The sequence below is a fragment of the Mirounga angustirostris genome, unplaced genomic scaffold (genome assembly GCF_029215605.1).
Source record: "Mirounga angustirostris isolate CCGP_5_RB_7025 unplaced genomic scaffold, mMirAng1.0.hap1 SCAF_5, whole genome shotgun sequence".
Classification (NCBI taxonomy): Eukaryota; Metazoa; Chordata; class Mammalia; order Carnivora; family Phocidae; genus Mirounga; species Mirounga angustirostris.
This window is the reverse complement of record NW_026991713.1, coordinates 71,954,987-71,973,175: the sequence shown is the minus strand read 5'-3', so window position 1 is coordinate 71,973,175 and position 18,189 is coordinate 71,954,987. Positions and strand designations below refer to the sequence as shown.

The 18,189-nt window shown below is 37.1% G+C and overlaps 1 protein-coding gene across 3 annotated transcripts in view; it reads right to left on the bottom strand.

Moving 5' to 3' along the window:
• The window catches only part of SLC2A13 (solute carrier family 2 member 13), a 384,555-nt gene that overhangs the window by 277,389 nt on the left and 88,977 nt on the right, over window positions 1-18,189 (bottom strand). The gene's annotated exons all lie outside the window — the stretch shown is intronic.

The window sequence follows — 18,189 nt, the reverse complement described above, 5'->3', positions numbered from 1 at the left end:
TACTAGGAAAATGGTGGAAAAACCCTGGACCTTTCGGTGGCATTCAGCACACAAATCAGGATGGAAGTTGTATCTGGTAATTCTCCATTTTACGTCAATCACTGTGCTTGGTCCTCTATAAACTTCATCTCATTTAATCCTCACAACTCAGCAAGACAGGCATTGCTATTCCCATTTTTGCAATCAAAACATTAAGATTTAGAGAAGTTAAGAAATTTGCCCAAGGTGACCCAGGTAATGAGAGACAGAGCTCTTATTCAAAACCTGGTCCATCTCCCTAAGATGCCTTATCCTCATTCATATGCAAAGTACTTTAGTAGAAATCCTGAAAGGCTATGTATGAGGTGGCAATGTTATTCCATCAATTGATTCACCTATCTTTCTGCTATCCTTTCTCCTTTTCACTTCATTGCCTATATGTCTCACCCTGGATTTCAGTATATAGTCCCATAAAAAAAAAGAAAAAAAATATTTTATAAAAGTACTTTTGTTAATATTGATACACCATCTTCAGAACAATTCATCACAAATACTGGCATTCTTTCTTTTATTATCTTTTGATTAGATTATGTATACCTTCAAAATCTTCTTGAATGAATAAATTCTCAAAACTATCTTTTAGAGAGAGAGAATAATAGAAATTAGGTTAAATCCTTAAATCCAGTAGTTTGTACTAACCATCCTCTTCCTCTCTTCTTTTTCAGCAGTCCTGTCTCTTCTCTCCTGTCTTTACTGCATGTACATTACCAGCACTATTCAGAGATATCAGAATAAACTCATATTTAGCTTAATAAAGGTATGAATGGTTACATATGAAAATATTTACAGACATTTGTATCTACATGGAATTGTATACACACACATTTCCTTTCTCTCAGTTCAAAGGGCACAGAAGCAATAACACCCAAATAACAATGAATACATAAAATAAAAGGAACTTGGAGAAATGGCTAATTCTAGAATTGGGGCAGGAAATATGAAAGATAACTCTAGAGCACTTCTGCAGTGCCAGAAAGTAAGGAAATGCTTAAAAAAAAAAAAAAAACCCACAATGATGGAAGTATGTCAAAAGGACGTAAGGGCCAACTAAAAGAGCTTCCAGTGTCCAAGCCCAAACAATTTATGCAACAAAATAAAGTATATTGGATTACAGCCCAAGGTATAATGTATCCATGAGTCATACAGATGTAAATACATGATAGAATAAATAAATGGAGGAGAATAGACAAATCTCTCACACAGAAGAATTAAAAATAATTTATGTAGATATTTGTCTTTAAAGAGGTGGAGCATTACTTCCACACCTTAAGTAAGGGCTGCACTGAGACTCGTTTCCAAAAAGTACAGCACAGAAGAGGGATGACAAAAGAGTAACTTGACTGCGGAGAAACTGAACACTTAGGATCAAAGTCAACATGGGCAGTGAGAAGTTGTGTGGACAGTAGGTACATTTGACATATGTAATGAAAATGGTCTTTGTGGTCTTCCTCCCAAAAAATCATAACCCCCATTCATGAGAAAAACATCAGGTAAGTCCCAACTAAGGAACTTTCCACAAAGTGTCTGACCAGTGTTCTTCACATCTAGGACAGTCATGAGAATCAAGGAAGGTCTGAGAAACTGTCATGATCTAAAAGAACCTAGGTAACATGATGATTAAATGTAATATCTTAAATAGGACCCTGGAAGAGCAAAAAGGTCATTAGATAAAACTAATGAAATCTGGATAAAGTATGAGGTTTAGTTAAAAATAATGTATAAATATCAGTTCATTAATTCAGCAAAAGCACCATACTAACAAAGGATAGGGAAAACTGGGTGTGGGGAATATAGAATTCTCTGTACTATCTTTGCAATTTTTCTATAAATCTAAAAGTATTCTAAAAAAAAAGTTTAATATTTTAAAAAGACAACTGGTAACTCCTAGAAGAGAGGATTTATCAGAAATGTAATTACAGTATGCTACTTATATTTCCGTAGTAATTCAAAGTTACAAAGCCACAATAATGTAAGTAGTAATTATAAAATTCCTAAGTAATAGATCTGTATTGTGATGGTGGAAGTAGGTACATGAAGCTTATAGTAAAGCATGAAAAGATAAATCCATATTTATCACTAATCCCTCATTTTCCACAGCCATAATAGATATTGTCTAAAATTAGTAAGAAATAACCACATAAACATATTACTTTATATTTGAAGGTGAAAATCTCCTAAGAGAGTAAAGTGTTTACTCTATGGAACAAGATAATGGTAGGTAAGATAGTTGGACACTGTACTTTTTATATTATAAGCCTTTCAGACTACTTGATTTATTTTAAAAAAAAACAAACAAAACTAAAAAAAAAAAAAAAACAAACTTTGGGCACCTGCTGCTTTCATAATTTTTAAAGTAAAGATAAAAATTTTAAAAAGAAAAAGAAAAAATGAGTTGAGCAAATTGATTTATGACCTACAGCAAGATTAAATAATTTGCTATTAAGTAGCAGAATCAGAATTAGAAACCAGTCTGCATCAGTTCAGAGTCCATGTGCTTGACTTTGCTAAACTTTTTCATGTGGCTGGTAGATACAGTATCACTGTGCTATAGGAAACAATTAATGAACTACAGGTATTGTTATAACTAAATGCCGATGTAATTTTTTATTTGAAGAACTTCTTGCTGAAAAGGAATCAGTTACTCTTAATTCTTCTGCCTTCCACCTATTTTTACCCAGTTAAATGTTAACATAAAGAAGACCTTTCATGGAGGACCACCCTAAAGGAATGAATTGGAGAATTCTGATGTTATTTTATACAACTTTTGTCAACTACTCCAGAAATGTGTGTAGTTGACACAGTACACATCAAATTATCTTCTTTCAAAGAAAATCTTGTAGCTAATTTTATTAAACAACAGACTGAGCATGGAATTGTTGATTTCAATTTTAAAATGGAAATCATCTCTGCCCAAATCTATCTTCCTTATACAAGCAATCTGTAGTTTATAGAGATTTATTACTGACAACTTAGAAGTTGAATAACAAGGTTTTATCTGCTCTTTTCTCTTCCATTTACAGTTCATCAAAAATTAAACAGAATTACCACATGACTCAGAAATGTCACTTCTGGGAATATACCCAAAAGAACTAAAACTAGGACTCAGACAGATATTTCTACACCCATTTTCACAGTAGCATTATTCACAATAGCCAAAAGGTGGAAGCACCCCAAGTGCGGACTGAAAGATGAACGGATAAGCAAAATGTAGTATGTGTACACAATACACATTTAGAAAACAGAGTATTATTCAGCCTTTTTAAAAAGCAAATTCTGACATATGCTACAACATGTATGAACCTCAAGAGCATTATGCTAACTGGAATAAACCACTCAAAAAAGACAAATACTGTATGATTCCACATATATGCAGTATCTAGAGTCATCAAATTCATAGAGACAGAAAGTGAATGATGGTTGCCAGGAGCTGGGGGTGGGGGTGGGAATGAATGGGAAGTTATTATTTAATGGGTACAGAGTTTCAGTTATGCAAAATGAAAAGTCTTCTGGAGAGATGCTGGTGATGATAGCACAATATTATGAAGGTACTTAATACTACTGAACTGCAACATTTAAAATGTAAATTTCATGTTGTCTATTTTATAATTGAAAAAAATTTTTTTTAATTCCAACTATCCAAGTTAAGTGATCCTTTAGTAAATATTGGTTAACCCTAATTTCTCTGTAATCACTTAACATAGTTGAAATCACCCTTTTGCTAGAAACAAATTAGAATTAGAAATTAGGGGAAAATATGTTTACCTTTTGGGATTTTAAAAAATCACTGAAGGACTAAAGGAAAAAAAAAAAAGCCTGTGGCTCTGGTATGAAGAGATCTCTAAATAGAAGTACTTGATTGCTTTATAGTTTAAAGAACAGATGAAGGGAAGAGTCAAATTCATTTGAGGTTTTTCCATGTGGACAACAACAAATTCTTCATCTGGAGATAAGACTGCACTTCAACATTGATAATAGTCATCTGAGGGCTCCTAGTAATCCTGAATGATAGTTAGCAAAGTCTATGTGGGTATATTGCAGAAAAGGTGGGTGGATATGGGGATCACCTCTAAAAAACCAACTCAGAAAGTGAAACCCTAAACTGGTGACTCTCAAAGAGACCTAGACCTGAAGTGGTTCTCAAAGGAGAGCCCGAAAGAGCAGTGTCAGCATCATGAAAAACTTGTTAGAAACACAAATCCCTGGATCCACCTCAGACCTCAGGGCACCGGGCCCAACAATCTGTGTCTTAACAAGCTCTCCCTGCACGTGATTCTTTTTTATTTATTTAAATTCAATTAATTTACATATGATGTATTATTTGTTTCAGGGGCACAGGGCTGTGATTCCTGCACATGATTCTGATGCACACTAATTAAGAGCCACTCCTCTAAACTACACTAAGTGACACATAACCACCGAAAGCTGTATTTTAAGTCTCCAGTTCTCTACACTGGCTGCATATCAGCATTACCAGAAACTTCTCAGGTTGGGTCCCAGCTCACAGAGTCTGATTTAAAGATTTTATTTATTTGAGAGAGAGAGAGTGAGCACAAGGGGCAGGGGGCAGAGGGAGAGGGAAAAGCAAACTCCCGCTGAGCAGGGAGCCCAATGCGGGGCTCTATACCAGGACCCTGAGATCTTGACCTGAGCTTAAGGCAGACGCTTAACTGACAGCCAACCAGGCGCCGCCTCACGGAATCCTACTTAACAGATTTTGCTTATTTGTTAGTTTAGATTCCTAGTATTCCAATGTTAAGTCAATGTTATGTTTTTAAATGATTTTATAATCTCAGTGTTAAAAATTTAGGAAAGAAAAACAGTGTATGAATGTTTTAAGTCTAAAAATACTCACCTTCCTGCCCAATAAAAATATATTTGTAAGGAAAACAACCATTAGAGTTAGCTAATACTTAGGGAAAATTTAAAGTTGAAATTAGTAACACAGGACTACGGTAAAACGACAAGGTTTAGACACGTCCACTGGAAGAAACAGGATACAAAATTATTTTTTCCATAAATAAATTTTGAAATATATAAGTTATAAGTTATAGAGTGATAAGAAAATGGACTTTGCAACTCAGGGACACCTGAGTGAGAGTTTTCGGCTCTGTCATCTATCGTCTCTGACATTTTGGTTAATTTCTTTTTTCTTTCCTAAGCCTCCATGTCTCCTTTGTAAAACAGTCAATAATATGTGCCTACATCAAAGAGATGGAAGCACTAAACAAAGCATGTAAAGCATTTAGCACAGTAACTGGAACACAGCTTATACTCCGTAAGTGTAGACTTCTTCCTAAGAAGAAAATCATGCTAAAATGAAAATATAGTAACAGAACAATGAATACATTCTAGGAGTCTGGTAAAATGTCTTTCTGATATTCTAAGCTAAGGAAAAAAAATAAGTATTAAGACAACAACAACACTGTGAATGTAGGGGGAAGTTCTCCATAGCTTATGTGTAGGAAGAAAATACAGTTAGATATAGACACTGTATTCACCCCCCTTACCCTGTCCTTGGAAGCAATCAGCTGTTCACTCAGTCTCTCTTTAGAAGAGTACTTCACAAGAGTTATAACTCATGCCTATCATGAGTTATAACTCATGCCTCCTTATGCTCTTAGATACTAAGATCATATTCTTAATTTCTTAAGTTAATCACGAATAATGAAAAGAAATTCCCATCTGAGTATCTGTGATGTTAGCAGATGCACATGTACTTCTGATTTTTCAAGTCTGCAGCAGTGGGTCATTAATCAGTTTACCTATTCATAAGGAAGATGAGTCAAATCTTCTAATGAGCAAATGGGCATGTGTATCCCACTATTCATTTATTTATTTTATTTTTTTGCTAAACCTGACTCAATATAAGAATTTCTTAAAACTACTGACCCACTCCCATCCCTCCCATACGGCTGAGAAGTGGCCAGTGGGCAGGTTCACAAGCACATTTGCTATTAGAAACAGCTGACAGAATTATCAGTAGGTAATTTCCACTTTCTTAATAATTTAGGTTATTCTTCAAACTTTCTATAATAAGTATGTGTTACTTTTAAAATGTGAAAATTTTAAGCATAGGGCTTAATTGATAACAAAAAGTCAACAGACAGTTCATGAATAAATGAAAATAGAAGAATAAATGTTCTGAAGCTTGCTAAGTTCTTTTGACTACTTAAAAAAAATAAAAGCATACAAAATTAACTGTGATTGTCTACACAAAACTATTTTATCTACAATTATGCCTGAAAGCAATTGAAAGTTTTCTTTTTAAAGCATTATTAAAATTTAGCATACCTCCAGAAAGGAGACTGACATGATTTTTAAATGATGGTGGGAAAGAGATCACCTTTACATATAGCATGTTGAAAAGTGTATATGGTTCTAAAGAGGTAAGCTGGGTTTTGAATCCTTAGCTCTGCTACTTCCTCACAGGGTAATGGGGAATGTTACTTAACTTCTCTATCAGTTTTTACAACTATAAAAGGAGAATATCAATTTCTTAAGCTTGCTGTAAGAACTAAAGGAAGGGCCCCCTGGGTGGCTTAGTCGGTCAAGCATCCGACTCTTGATCTCAGCATCATGAGTTCAAGCCCCGTGTTGGGCTCCATGGTTGGCAGGGAGCTTACTTTAAAAAAAAAAAAAAAAAAAAAAAAGAATTAAAGGGAAAAAACCTGGATACAACTCCTCACATACAGAAGCCATTAAATGAGGGTGGTATAATTATTCAAGCGAAGAAACACTGTCCAAATAAGGAAGACAGGAGGGAGGTGATCAGCCCTAAAGTTTTCTACCATACAAGTGAGCCTTACTGAGTTTACATTTATAACACACAAGGGGATTTACAGGAAAACTTAGATTTTTAAATCTAAGCCTTTTCCACTTGTTAGGTAATTAAAGAGTATCCAAAGATCTAAAGTGTTATATCAACATAGTTGTAATTCTAAAAGAAGCAGTCACTCAAAACATTTCAAGAAAGTATTTTAATAAATTTTTTTAAATTTTAGAATAAATATACTAACACACCTGCTAAAATAATTCCTTACAAAGATAACACATTTTGTTCTTTCAAACTTTGTTACAAAAGTAGAAGCAACAGAGGAACCAAAAGGATTTTACTAAGGTAGCAGAAGCAGGAGAGGCTGCAGAGGAAGCTCCAGGGGAAAAATACTAAATATTAAGAGTATAGAGAAAATAATTAATCCTTCACATCATATGGTGACATGTAAGATACCTTCAATGTCAAAAAGGTTTGATTCTATGACTTTTGTCCTATATAGCATGTAGTTTAGAAAGAACCTACCATGGAAACAAATGAACCAAGACCTCCCTGCAATCCTAGGATATGGATGGTCTGCAATTCTACTTCTAGGACCTTAAAGGAGAAACATATATGTACAAGAGTCATTACACACTGAGAGCAAAAAACTTAATGCCGACTGACAGAGGAACAGGTAAATAAAATGTGATGTATTCGTACCTGGAATATCATATAGCAGCTAAAAGGATGACCTAGATTTATATAAGATCTGATTCAAATGACTCAACTTGACAACAGAAAGCAAACAAGTAACTAAATAATACATGCAGATGATTCCACAACTACAGAAAATCTGTCCAGGTCAGTAGGTGGGTGGGGTGTTTGTCCGTCTGTCCACCCAGGTCGGTAGGGTGTGTGTGTGTCCAGGTCGGGGGTGGGTGGGTGTGGGTGGGTGGGTGGGTGGGTGTGTGTAGGTGTGTGTGTGTGTGTGTGTGTGTGTGTGTTGTCTGGAAGGATACATTCCAAGTCCATACGACATGGACAAAAATTCAGCTTTATGTGTAATGTTCTAACCTTTTAAAAGGAGGCAGTACTTCTATATTACTTGTTGAGCTATTTTAAACAGAAAGAAGACAGCATGATGTCTTCTATTATAAATGTTGAATCCTTTCTTTTACTAGCCAGGTAAGATGTCTATGGCTATAAATTGTTGGGATACTATCTGCAAAAATGTGACAGAAAATGGAAAATAAATACTTACAAAGTATTTATGAATGTTAACAAAAAATGGCAAGGGTTAATTTATATTAAAGGGGTATCTACTTTTTTTTTTTTTTTTTTTAACAAGGTCAGGATTGAAAGCTCCAGAAGTCAGCTCTCAGGTCTGACTCAGGGACAAGATAAAACCATGCTAAAATCACCCAGGCTGACAAACGTCTCTCACTTCAGCTCTAACAGAATTGTAAAATTAAGTGATTTAGCTACACTTCTGATATTTTCTACTTATACTTATTTAATTCCAAAAGACTGTGACACATTACCTCTAATCTATAGAGCCACGTGGAAAATTCAAGGGAGAAAATATATGAACTAAAAAGGAAGCAAATTACTCTTCAACACTTCAGTACTGAATCTGGCAAGAGATAGACCTTATGTTGGTGTTTGTGGAATCGAGAACTAAAGGAGTATCTTCTTAAGATATAAGGCGGTGTTAAGCAAGGAAAATTATTCATAGACTTCACTGAGCTGAGAGCTGTTTGGCTCCACAAGTGACAAAAGCAGAGTATCTAATTATGATCTTTTTAGTTTCTCATAAGGAAAATACAGTGGAAGCCCTGCTGTCTGATGCACCGATTATTGGGAAAGTCTTCTAAAGTTACATTCCCGAATCCAACAATTTGTATCATCCTAAAATATATAAAGAGTATCCATTCTGCAGTACTGTAATGTAGGACACAACCTTTTCTCAGAGCATGAATCAGCTAGCTAAAGTATTGTCGTTCTTGCAAAAACCACAGATGTAATTGTCTATAATCTCCATAAAGAACAGTGAAAACTTAAGAGAGTTATGCAAATTCAACACAGAATCTAATTTTAACGATTCTCTCCCAAATCCTTTAGAGTCATCTTGCCTACAGTTAATCAAGAGCAACTTTCTCTAGTGACACCTTTACTCAATCTTTCCAAAACCTGCAACTTAGATTTTCACTGAAAGCTCTCTCCTTCTTTAGTATTTTTTTTTTCCTAAAGTTCTGTAATAGTTGATTATTACAGCAACCAGCACACTGGCATCAACAGACTTGGGAACAAACCCAAATGACTTGCTAAACCAACAGCACAACAGGTATCAGACGTACAAGGGCATCTGATCATGGAAAGTCAGTCATCCATCACCTGTGAGTGTGATCGGCTTCAGAGAAGGTTTTAAGAGGGTACGGGGACTGCCAGTTAATTGGGTGTGAGAAGTGGAAGTGCCTTAGGAAAGCATCTCCGCACTGAACCTCGTGCAAACGTTAGATTATATTTAGAAATCACCAGATCTGTTCTTCAGTCTGTATACGATAAGGAATACAACAACCTAAGATCCAGACTGCACCCACTGGTTCAACAAACCCTGAGTAACTTCCCTGGGCCAGTACCAAGTGTTGGAGACACAAATAATGGGTTATGCAGGATTTCTCAACAATAGCAGTGTTGAAGTTTAGGGCCCTCAAATTCTTTGTTGTGGGAGATATCCTGTGCATTTGTAGGATTAAACATCCTATTACCCTCTAGATGCCAGGAGCACCTTCCCCTGAGCTGGGACAATGAACAGTGTCTTCGGACATTGCTGAATGTCCACTAGGGGGCAAAATTGCTCCTGGTTGAGAACCACTGAGTTAGAAAGGAGCCCGGGCTTTCAATACCCAGTAAACTTTGTTGGGACTCAATAGAATTTCATAAGTTTGGGTCCATCAAGATCTTTGTTGCCTTGTCTGAAATTCAGAGAAGTAACCTGTTAATAGCCAGAATTGGCTACATGATTCATAGGGCCAAGGCCATAATGAAAATGTGGGCCCCTCATTCAAAAATCATTAAGAATGTCAAGACGGTGACAGCAGAGCATTAAGCCAAGCACAGGGCCCTGAGCTTCTGCAGAAGGTACACATCCATAAAATCACCCTGCCAATGGTACCTAGTCATAGGCAGGGGAGGAATACTAATAACCTGAGATTCCAGGGGCTCTTTCTACTAAATTCAGAGTCAATTTAATACCAATTACATCTCAATGAATCAAGAGGTTTTAATACTTCATATTCTTTATCATTTTTTTTTCACTAATAGTCCCTATACATAGAAAAAATGTTGCACATAATAGTGAATTAACTTTTCACCTCAATTTTTAAAAAATCAGATTTTCAACACAAACCTACTAAATTAGGTGGACAGTTCAAATTATAGGACCATGAAATCATTTGTGCTTTATTAAAAACAAAACCATGAGGAGTTTATTATGGTTTATTAGTAGCATCTGTCTCCTGTCTTGAATGCTAAAGAAAATACTAATGATGTTCTTTTGCCATTTGGGAACAGACAGACACTCTTTCCTCAAAAATTACCTTTGACAATGGATTCTTTAAATTATCCTTGCCATTTGGCAAGTTTTTTGATTCCAGGTGTGGAAATTAGCATTATGTTTATTTATAGTATGATCAAGAGAGATATAACCACTTAGTACAAAATGTCAGAATGTGTGTGGCTTAAAGAAGTGATGTTTGTATTTTTCTACTGCAGGTGTGTGACCACAATAAACCTAAAATCTGGCTCTACTGTCATCAGTTTGGTCTTAACCTGCTAAAGATCACTAGGACATACTTTACCTTTTATTTCTTTGCCTTTGCGTTTTATAACATTCTTCCAAGTGTAAACAAGCAATATAATGTGACAGATAAGGTTGCTCCCAAACACAAGTAGCTGGTTAGTACTCTGGTTCGGTAATGTTCAAAGGAACAAATCACAAGCTTCCCAACAAGGGTTTGGAATCCAATTTTACGATCCCAGAACAGAGTGCCCCAGCCTCTTCAGCTGTGGAAGACAGTGTACCTCTGAAACGGAGGCTGAATGACAATGCTATTAGGAGCATTTGCTGGGGAACATCTGACAGAAGATGTCGCTTCTAATTCTGTGCTTCCCAGTTTCTAAGTTCAAAGGCATTGGTAAGAAAAAGTCCCTCTAAAGAGATTTCTACATTCCTTCAGACATACGGAGACACTAACAAAATATGGAATGGCAGCTACAGTAAAAAAAAAAAAAAATTAAACTTATATCATCAAAAGAAATATACAAAGGAAATATACAAAGGATAGCTTCCAAGAAACTGTTTGCAAAGAGGGTAGCCCAAATCATCAAGTGTTTTTACTAAATAATGGGTAAACAAAAGTGAGTAAAATGAACGGTTACCTACAAAAGCTGAGTGAGGTCTAAACTTTACAAGACAGGGGAAAGGGATGGATTAATGCCTTTTGGAGCAGAGAATCCTGTTTCTCACCCTCTTCCCCATGCTTAGAATGTCATAGCAATTAAGAAATATTTATTGAGTGAATGAAATCAGTTAACACCTCAAATAACATGAGGGAAAAGAAGATGCTTTATAAGAAATGTAGAATAAGCTGACATAGTGGATTAGAATCTGACTTCTCATTCCTTATATGAGACCCACTTTTAAAAATGCAGAAAGTATGCAAGTTAATTACTTGTAGTACACCCTTGGTTACTTTGTTGGTAGGTTGTGATAATAATTAATATTTTTACAGAGTTTATAATGTGCCAGACACAGTTCTCATAGCTTTAGACATTAAATCATTCAATCTTCAAAATAATTCTTTGAGAAGGACATTGTAAGTATCTGCATGTTACAGGAGAGGAGAGTGAAGCACAAAGAGGTCAACTAAATTGCCTAAAGTTGCACAGCTGTAATTAAAACCCAGGCAGGCAGCTCTTTCTAGAGTCCATGGTCTTAACCTCTTTACTACGCCACACACATAACGAAAACAACAGGATAAAAAACTGACGAAAAGCATCGCCTTTCATAATGAGTAGGTCATAATTTCATAAATCTAGGGAAAAATTAAACTCTTTTATATGCTGCCAATACAGTATAAGGCTGTCCTTGGCCCAACTTAAAGCAAAACAAGATGAATGGTTTGTTTTTTCAATACAGGAGAGGGGCTAAAGATCTTTTATTATTGTCCGTGACTCCTTTTGCTTCTTTTCACATCTTTTCAACAGTCTTTCCCAAACTCTTCTAAAAGGAATTATAGCAAAAATGTGTGCGTTTTATCCTCAACCCTAATTCACGGAGACCGTTTTGCCCTGCAGCTTCTTTGAAAGTGGCCACTGTAAACAGATCTTGAGGCAACTCCAGAACCCTGCGGCACTTCCCAAGAAGTACATCAACTGAGATAGCTGGTCTCTCCTCCCTCTCAGCCTATCTGGTCTCCAGGGAACTGCTGACACATTCAGAGTGCTTAACAGAAGATAGTATTATACGGAAATATGATGTTTAAAGGAAATACCTTCATGTTTTATGTTTAACCCTTATAAAATTAAGAAAACCAGTGAGAGTCTTCCTTAAATAGTTACAATGGTAGCTGTGTCTACCAAAATTTCTCTCTTCATAATTGCTACTTATATCCTTAAAGCCACCATCCATTCCCACAGAAATTAAAGCAGGCAGCTCTCTAGACAAAAATACTGAATGTAGCCAACCCTTACGTCAGAAACCCTGTAAATTTGTGCAACTGCAAAGTATAAATCTTAAGAGACTGACTAGGAGGTTATTATAGATAAAGATGCTAATTCAACAATGAATAATTACAAAAAGTTACCAGGAACCTTTACATCTTACAACTGCCTTCTGAGATAGCATTATCTCCATCTTAGAGATAAGACTGAGGTCAGCTATATATATATATTTTTAAGATTTTATTTATTTATTTGGCAGAGAGAGACACAGTGAGAGAGGGAACACAAGCAGGGGGAGTGGGAGAGGGAGAAGCAGGCCTCCCGCAGGGCAGGAAGCCCGATGCGGGGCTCGATCCCAGGACCCCAGGATCATGACCTGAGCTGAAGGCAGACGCTCAACCGACTGCGCCACCCAGGCGCACCTGAGGTCAGCTATGTTAAGTGACTTACCAAAAGGGACACAGCATCACAGCCTGGCTTTGAACTCACTCAAGTCTGTCTTTTTGCAAAGCTGATCCCACTCTATTATGTAAAAACTCATTATCCTACACCTGTAACAGTAAGCCACTCAGACATTTTATTCATACATACAAATATATATAATTACATAATAAAAAAATTTAAATGAAAATAACCTTGGACTATGGGCATGTTCTTTGGGGCTTACTTCACTCATGTATGAAACAGGATGAGGAATTCACTTTTAATGAGCTCTTAATGTCTGTAGCCCCAAAGCACCAGACACTGTACATACTCTGTCCCATTCATGCCTCATAACAATGGTGTGCGGCAGACTTCAGCACCTGAATCTACAGGTTGTGCAAAATCACCACTAATTACAGAGTCTTTTCATTATCCAAAATAGAAATCCCATACCCATTAGTTATCACTCCCAATTCAAGCCCCAGCCAAACACAGATCTACTGCCTATCTCTACTGACTGGCCTATTCTGGACATTCAATCTAAATGGTATCCTACAACATGGAGCCCTTTTGTGCCTGGTTTCTTTCCATCTAGCATAGTCTTTTCATGGTTCATACATGTTGAACCACATATCAGTATACTGATATACTTCTCTATCATTAAGATCTGACACTTAAGGGTGCCTGGGTGGCTCAGTCAGTTAAGCAACTGACTCTTGGTTTTGGCTTGGGTCATGATCTCAGGGTCCTGGGATCAGCTCAGCACAGAGTCAACTGCTTGTCTCTCTCCCTCTGCTCCTCCTCTCATGGTTTCTCTCTCACATAAATAAATAAAATCTTTAAAAAAAAAGATCTGACATTTAAGAAGGGGCTAATACCTAAGCCTTCATTTAAAATATGTCAATAAAACCAAACCTTATATTAAAGAATAATCTGTAAACTATCCTTTATGAAAGTAAAACACAAATACTAAGAGTCCTAAGATTTTCAGAGTTGGTAAAGTTCAATTTAACAGTTCCGTAAATATGCATTGAGAAGCCAGCACTAGAAAAGATGTATAGAACATAGTGCTTGTCCTGGAAGATTTACAGAGAAAGTATACATGTGTATGTGTACATGCATGTATGTGACAGATGACAGGACAAGAGGAATGGATAGACATTAAAAAAAAAAAAAAAAGATCCCAGGGGCACCTGGGTGGCTCAGTTGGTTAGGCGACTGCCTTCGGCTCGGGTCATGATCCTGGAGTCCCAGGATCAAGTCCTGCATTAGGCTCCCTGCTTGGCGGGGAGTCTGCTTCTCCCTCTGACCCTCCCCCATCTTGTGCTCTCTCTCTTATTCTCTCTCTCTCAGATAAATAAATAAAATCTTTTAAAAAATATAAAAAAAAGATCCCAACACTGTGCCAATAACACTTTTATTTTTATTTTTTTTAATATTTTATTTATTTGACAGAGAGAGACAGCAAGAGAGGGAACACAAGCAGGGTGAGTGGGAGAGGGAGAAGCAGGCTTCCCGCTGAGCAGGGAGCCCGATGTGGGACTCGATCCCAGGACCCTGGGATCATGACCTGAGCCGAAGGCAGATGCTTAACGACTGAGCCACCCAGGCGCCCCAACACTTACTGTCTTTTAATTTATGGTTGGAGAAACCAAAGCCCCAAATTGCTATGTCATATAAATAAGGTAACATGGTTAATTAGAACAATTTGCATTAATATTTAAGAGGAGGACACTTCAACACAATGCGAGTGTTACCCTTTGGCTTGGCTCCCTAGTTGCTGTTTATCACAGATTTTATCATTTAGTAGATATTAAAATAATATTTTCAAGTGTAGTGCTAAGCTGCTAGAGAAATAATGAAAAACAAGACAGAAATCAGCCTGTCCTCATGTGGCTTGCAGTCTTTGCTTTTCTTTTTTGTCAATAAGAGGCAATTCTGATGTTGAAAATACTACCTTCCTAAAAGTTGTTCCTAGTTTTGTTGTAAAATACCCCCAATCCTTCTATCTCGTGGAGTCCCTTGTAAGAGCAAGTCATGAACACCAAGATCTCAGCAGGCAGAGCTGCTAGGTCCCAATTTGCCCTTAGAATAAAATGAAAGGCAACCAGAGTTCTGAGTTCCATATCATCTAGGATTCTATTTCTTCTTCTACTATGACCGGCACATATTTTTACCTGTTGGCACCTGTTTGGAGAATTACCACTCCCCAGTTCTCAGTCCATGTTGTTTGGAATGGATATGACTAATAAGCCACCATAAACCCTGGTCACGCGGACTGGTTCAGAGGTGGGCACATAAAGCAGACAGGCCAGTAAGAGCCCTCTCTGAATTTCTGTGGGAGATATCAGGAAAGGAGTACTTTAGCGCCATTAGTGTTCCTAAGTAGTAAAATTTAAGGCAAAACCAGACATCTAATAGCCACTTTTGCTAACACACAGGGAAAGCCAAGCTGAGAATAAAGCCTACATATTCATACACACAGACCAGAAGGAAGCTTATATAACATACAGAAGCTACCCTGTCCCTCATTTTTAACTTCAAGCTACCTTGAGCTGTGTTTCCAAAATATAATCAAAAAGTGTCCTGATTAATGCGTGGCCTCCTAAAATTAAATTCCTCATTCAAATCACTAGTGCGCTCCAGGTACTTTACCTGGGCTCTGGGTATATTAAGGTGAATAATGATTTAAATAATATAGACCATCTCCATGACCTGCCCTTCAACCACCTGTTTTGAAACTCATTTCCTTCTATTCTCCCCTCCTTCACTCCACACCAGCAGCCCTGGCTTCGAACATACCAAGTACAGTCTCACTTCGGGGATCCCCCTCTTGCACCACTTACTGAAGACATGTGCATGACCCACTCCCTCACTTCCTCAGGTTTGGTCAGAGGCTTCTTCATCAAAGAGGCCACTCCTTACCTTTCTAACCCCCAGGCACCTAACACTCTCTTCCCCCCATCACTTTACCATTCCCCATCACACTTACCACTCCTTGGTATGTTATATATTCCTTTCTTGTCTGCATTCTCTCACCACATGGAGGTATGTGAAGGCAGAGTCCGTGCTGTGGTAACTGCTGTAAATGTAGCAGTGAGAATGGGGTCTGGCATTTGGTAAGTGCCTGATTTTTGTTAAACGAATAAATTAATGAATGTAATGAAATTTTTGTGGTCAATGGATACACAAGTTTGTCACGTACCATAGATGATGTTATAATTTTATCAACTTTCCAAACTTCAAAATACACAGGAAATAGTACACTAAGTAAAAGAGTCATCATTTCTCCACAGAAGTAAGAATTTTGACACCATATATCTTTTCGTAAACTATATTTTGTGAGATCATTATTAAATCTATCTGCCTCCTTTTGGAAAATGATTGTATGTCCTAAACTCACTTCTTTCAAGTTTTCAAGGGACACACTATGTTTTGAGTAATGAAATGTAATACACAACCCTTCTCTCTTTCTTAAAAGCCTTTGGATTTATTAACTATCCTTTGTTGTTTAAAGGAATCATTAAAAGAAATAAAAATATATCACGTAATAGACTACCATCACTGATACTACTAAAGACCACGAAAACTGCATGTTTTTTTGAAGATTTATTTATTTGAGAGAGAGACACAGAGCAAGCATGCATGCACACAAGTGAGCACGAGCGGGGGGGAGGGGGCGGAGGGAGAGGGAGAGAGAGAATCCTCAAGCAGACTCCCTGCTGAACGTGGAGCCCGACGTGGGGCTCCATCTCATGACCCTGAGACCATGATCTGAGCCAAGACAGGAGTGGGATGCCCAGCTGACTGAGCCACCGAGGCACCCCAAAAACTGCATTCTTAACCAATGCCCTCATGTTCTGTATTTTCAGGGCTATATAAGTATAACATTAACAGCTAACATTACTGAACACTATATATGATTTAATAAGAATTCTAAGAATACGGATTCCCTCGTATCACTGTGTCTACACAACCACACTGTTGGCCTGCCCTTGTCTGTACGTCATTTTTGTGACCACCCATCCTAGAACAGTCCCTCCTTCTCCTCCCAAGAATAATTTCAATTTTTTTTGACAGTAGTTGACTGTGCCTTATTTATTTCGTTAGTAGCTATATCTTTGAGGTAGAAATAAGCTCCTTCAGAATAAGGACCTTGTCCATTTTGTTTAGTATGAAAGGCTATAGAGGATGCTGGTTAAGAGACCATTACCTAGAACAAATTCTGGTTCTGCCATTTATTAGCGATGTGATCTGATTAAGAATATAGATTCCCTCATATCACTGTGTCGACACAACCCCACTGCTGTGTGGTCCCCGAGTCTGTTTCTTCACTTGTGAAATGGGGATCCTAACAGTATGAACCTCTGTTGCTGTGAGAGTTATATTGGTTAGACACAGTATTTGGCACATAAGAAGTGCCCACCTAATGTTAGCTATTATCCTTGTAAAACGCTGTATCCCAGCACCTAGCACAGTGCCTGACACACAGGTAAGCAGTCACACAATGCCTCTGGACGGACGAACTATCCTAGACTTCTAAACTCCACTTGGAGTTATTAACTGCCTCTCCCCTAGTATAGTTTATTGTCAATCAATAGTTTGATCAATTTTTATTTGAGAAAAAAAGGTTGAAAAATTCTCTTTGGGATTTCATTTTAACATGGCAGGACCTGTAAACAGATGTACTGATACTAGCCATGGAAGGGGGCACCGTTTTGATCAATTCCAACTATTAAAATGTGATCTGTTACAGTTCAAGAAAACGGAATAGCCTGTGTTTCTGTATAAAAAATTATACTCTGTGCATGAAACTGTAATAAAATACATTTTAAAGAAAATCTTGAAGCATGGAAATAAAATAATATTTTTCTTATGCAGAAATCTTAAAATTCACTGAAATATGGGATAATGAATGATTCAGAATATGCACCTGAGTCAAGCCAGATGTGAGTTCTGACTTTCTGCCACTTACCACAGGGAAACCGTGTTTTCTGTGCCTCATTTCTCTCATCTCCCAAACAGTGTAATAATAATAGTAACTACTTCACAGTGTTGTTGTGGGACTGAAAGATACAATAATACCATATAAAGTCTATGCACAAAGTAAATGTAAATGCTCCTAAAATGATCATTCTTTTTTATTGATTTCAAACCGCTGACAGATAAATTAAAATTAAAAAAAAAGCACGACTGTTTTTCAAGCTTCCTCTTTAAAAGCAGTAAGACTTTAAATGATATTTTTCTCC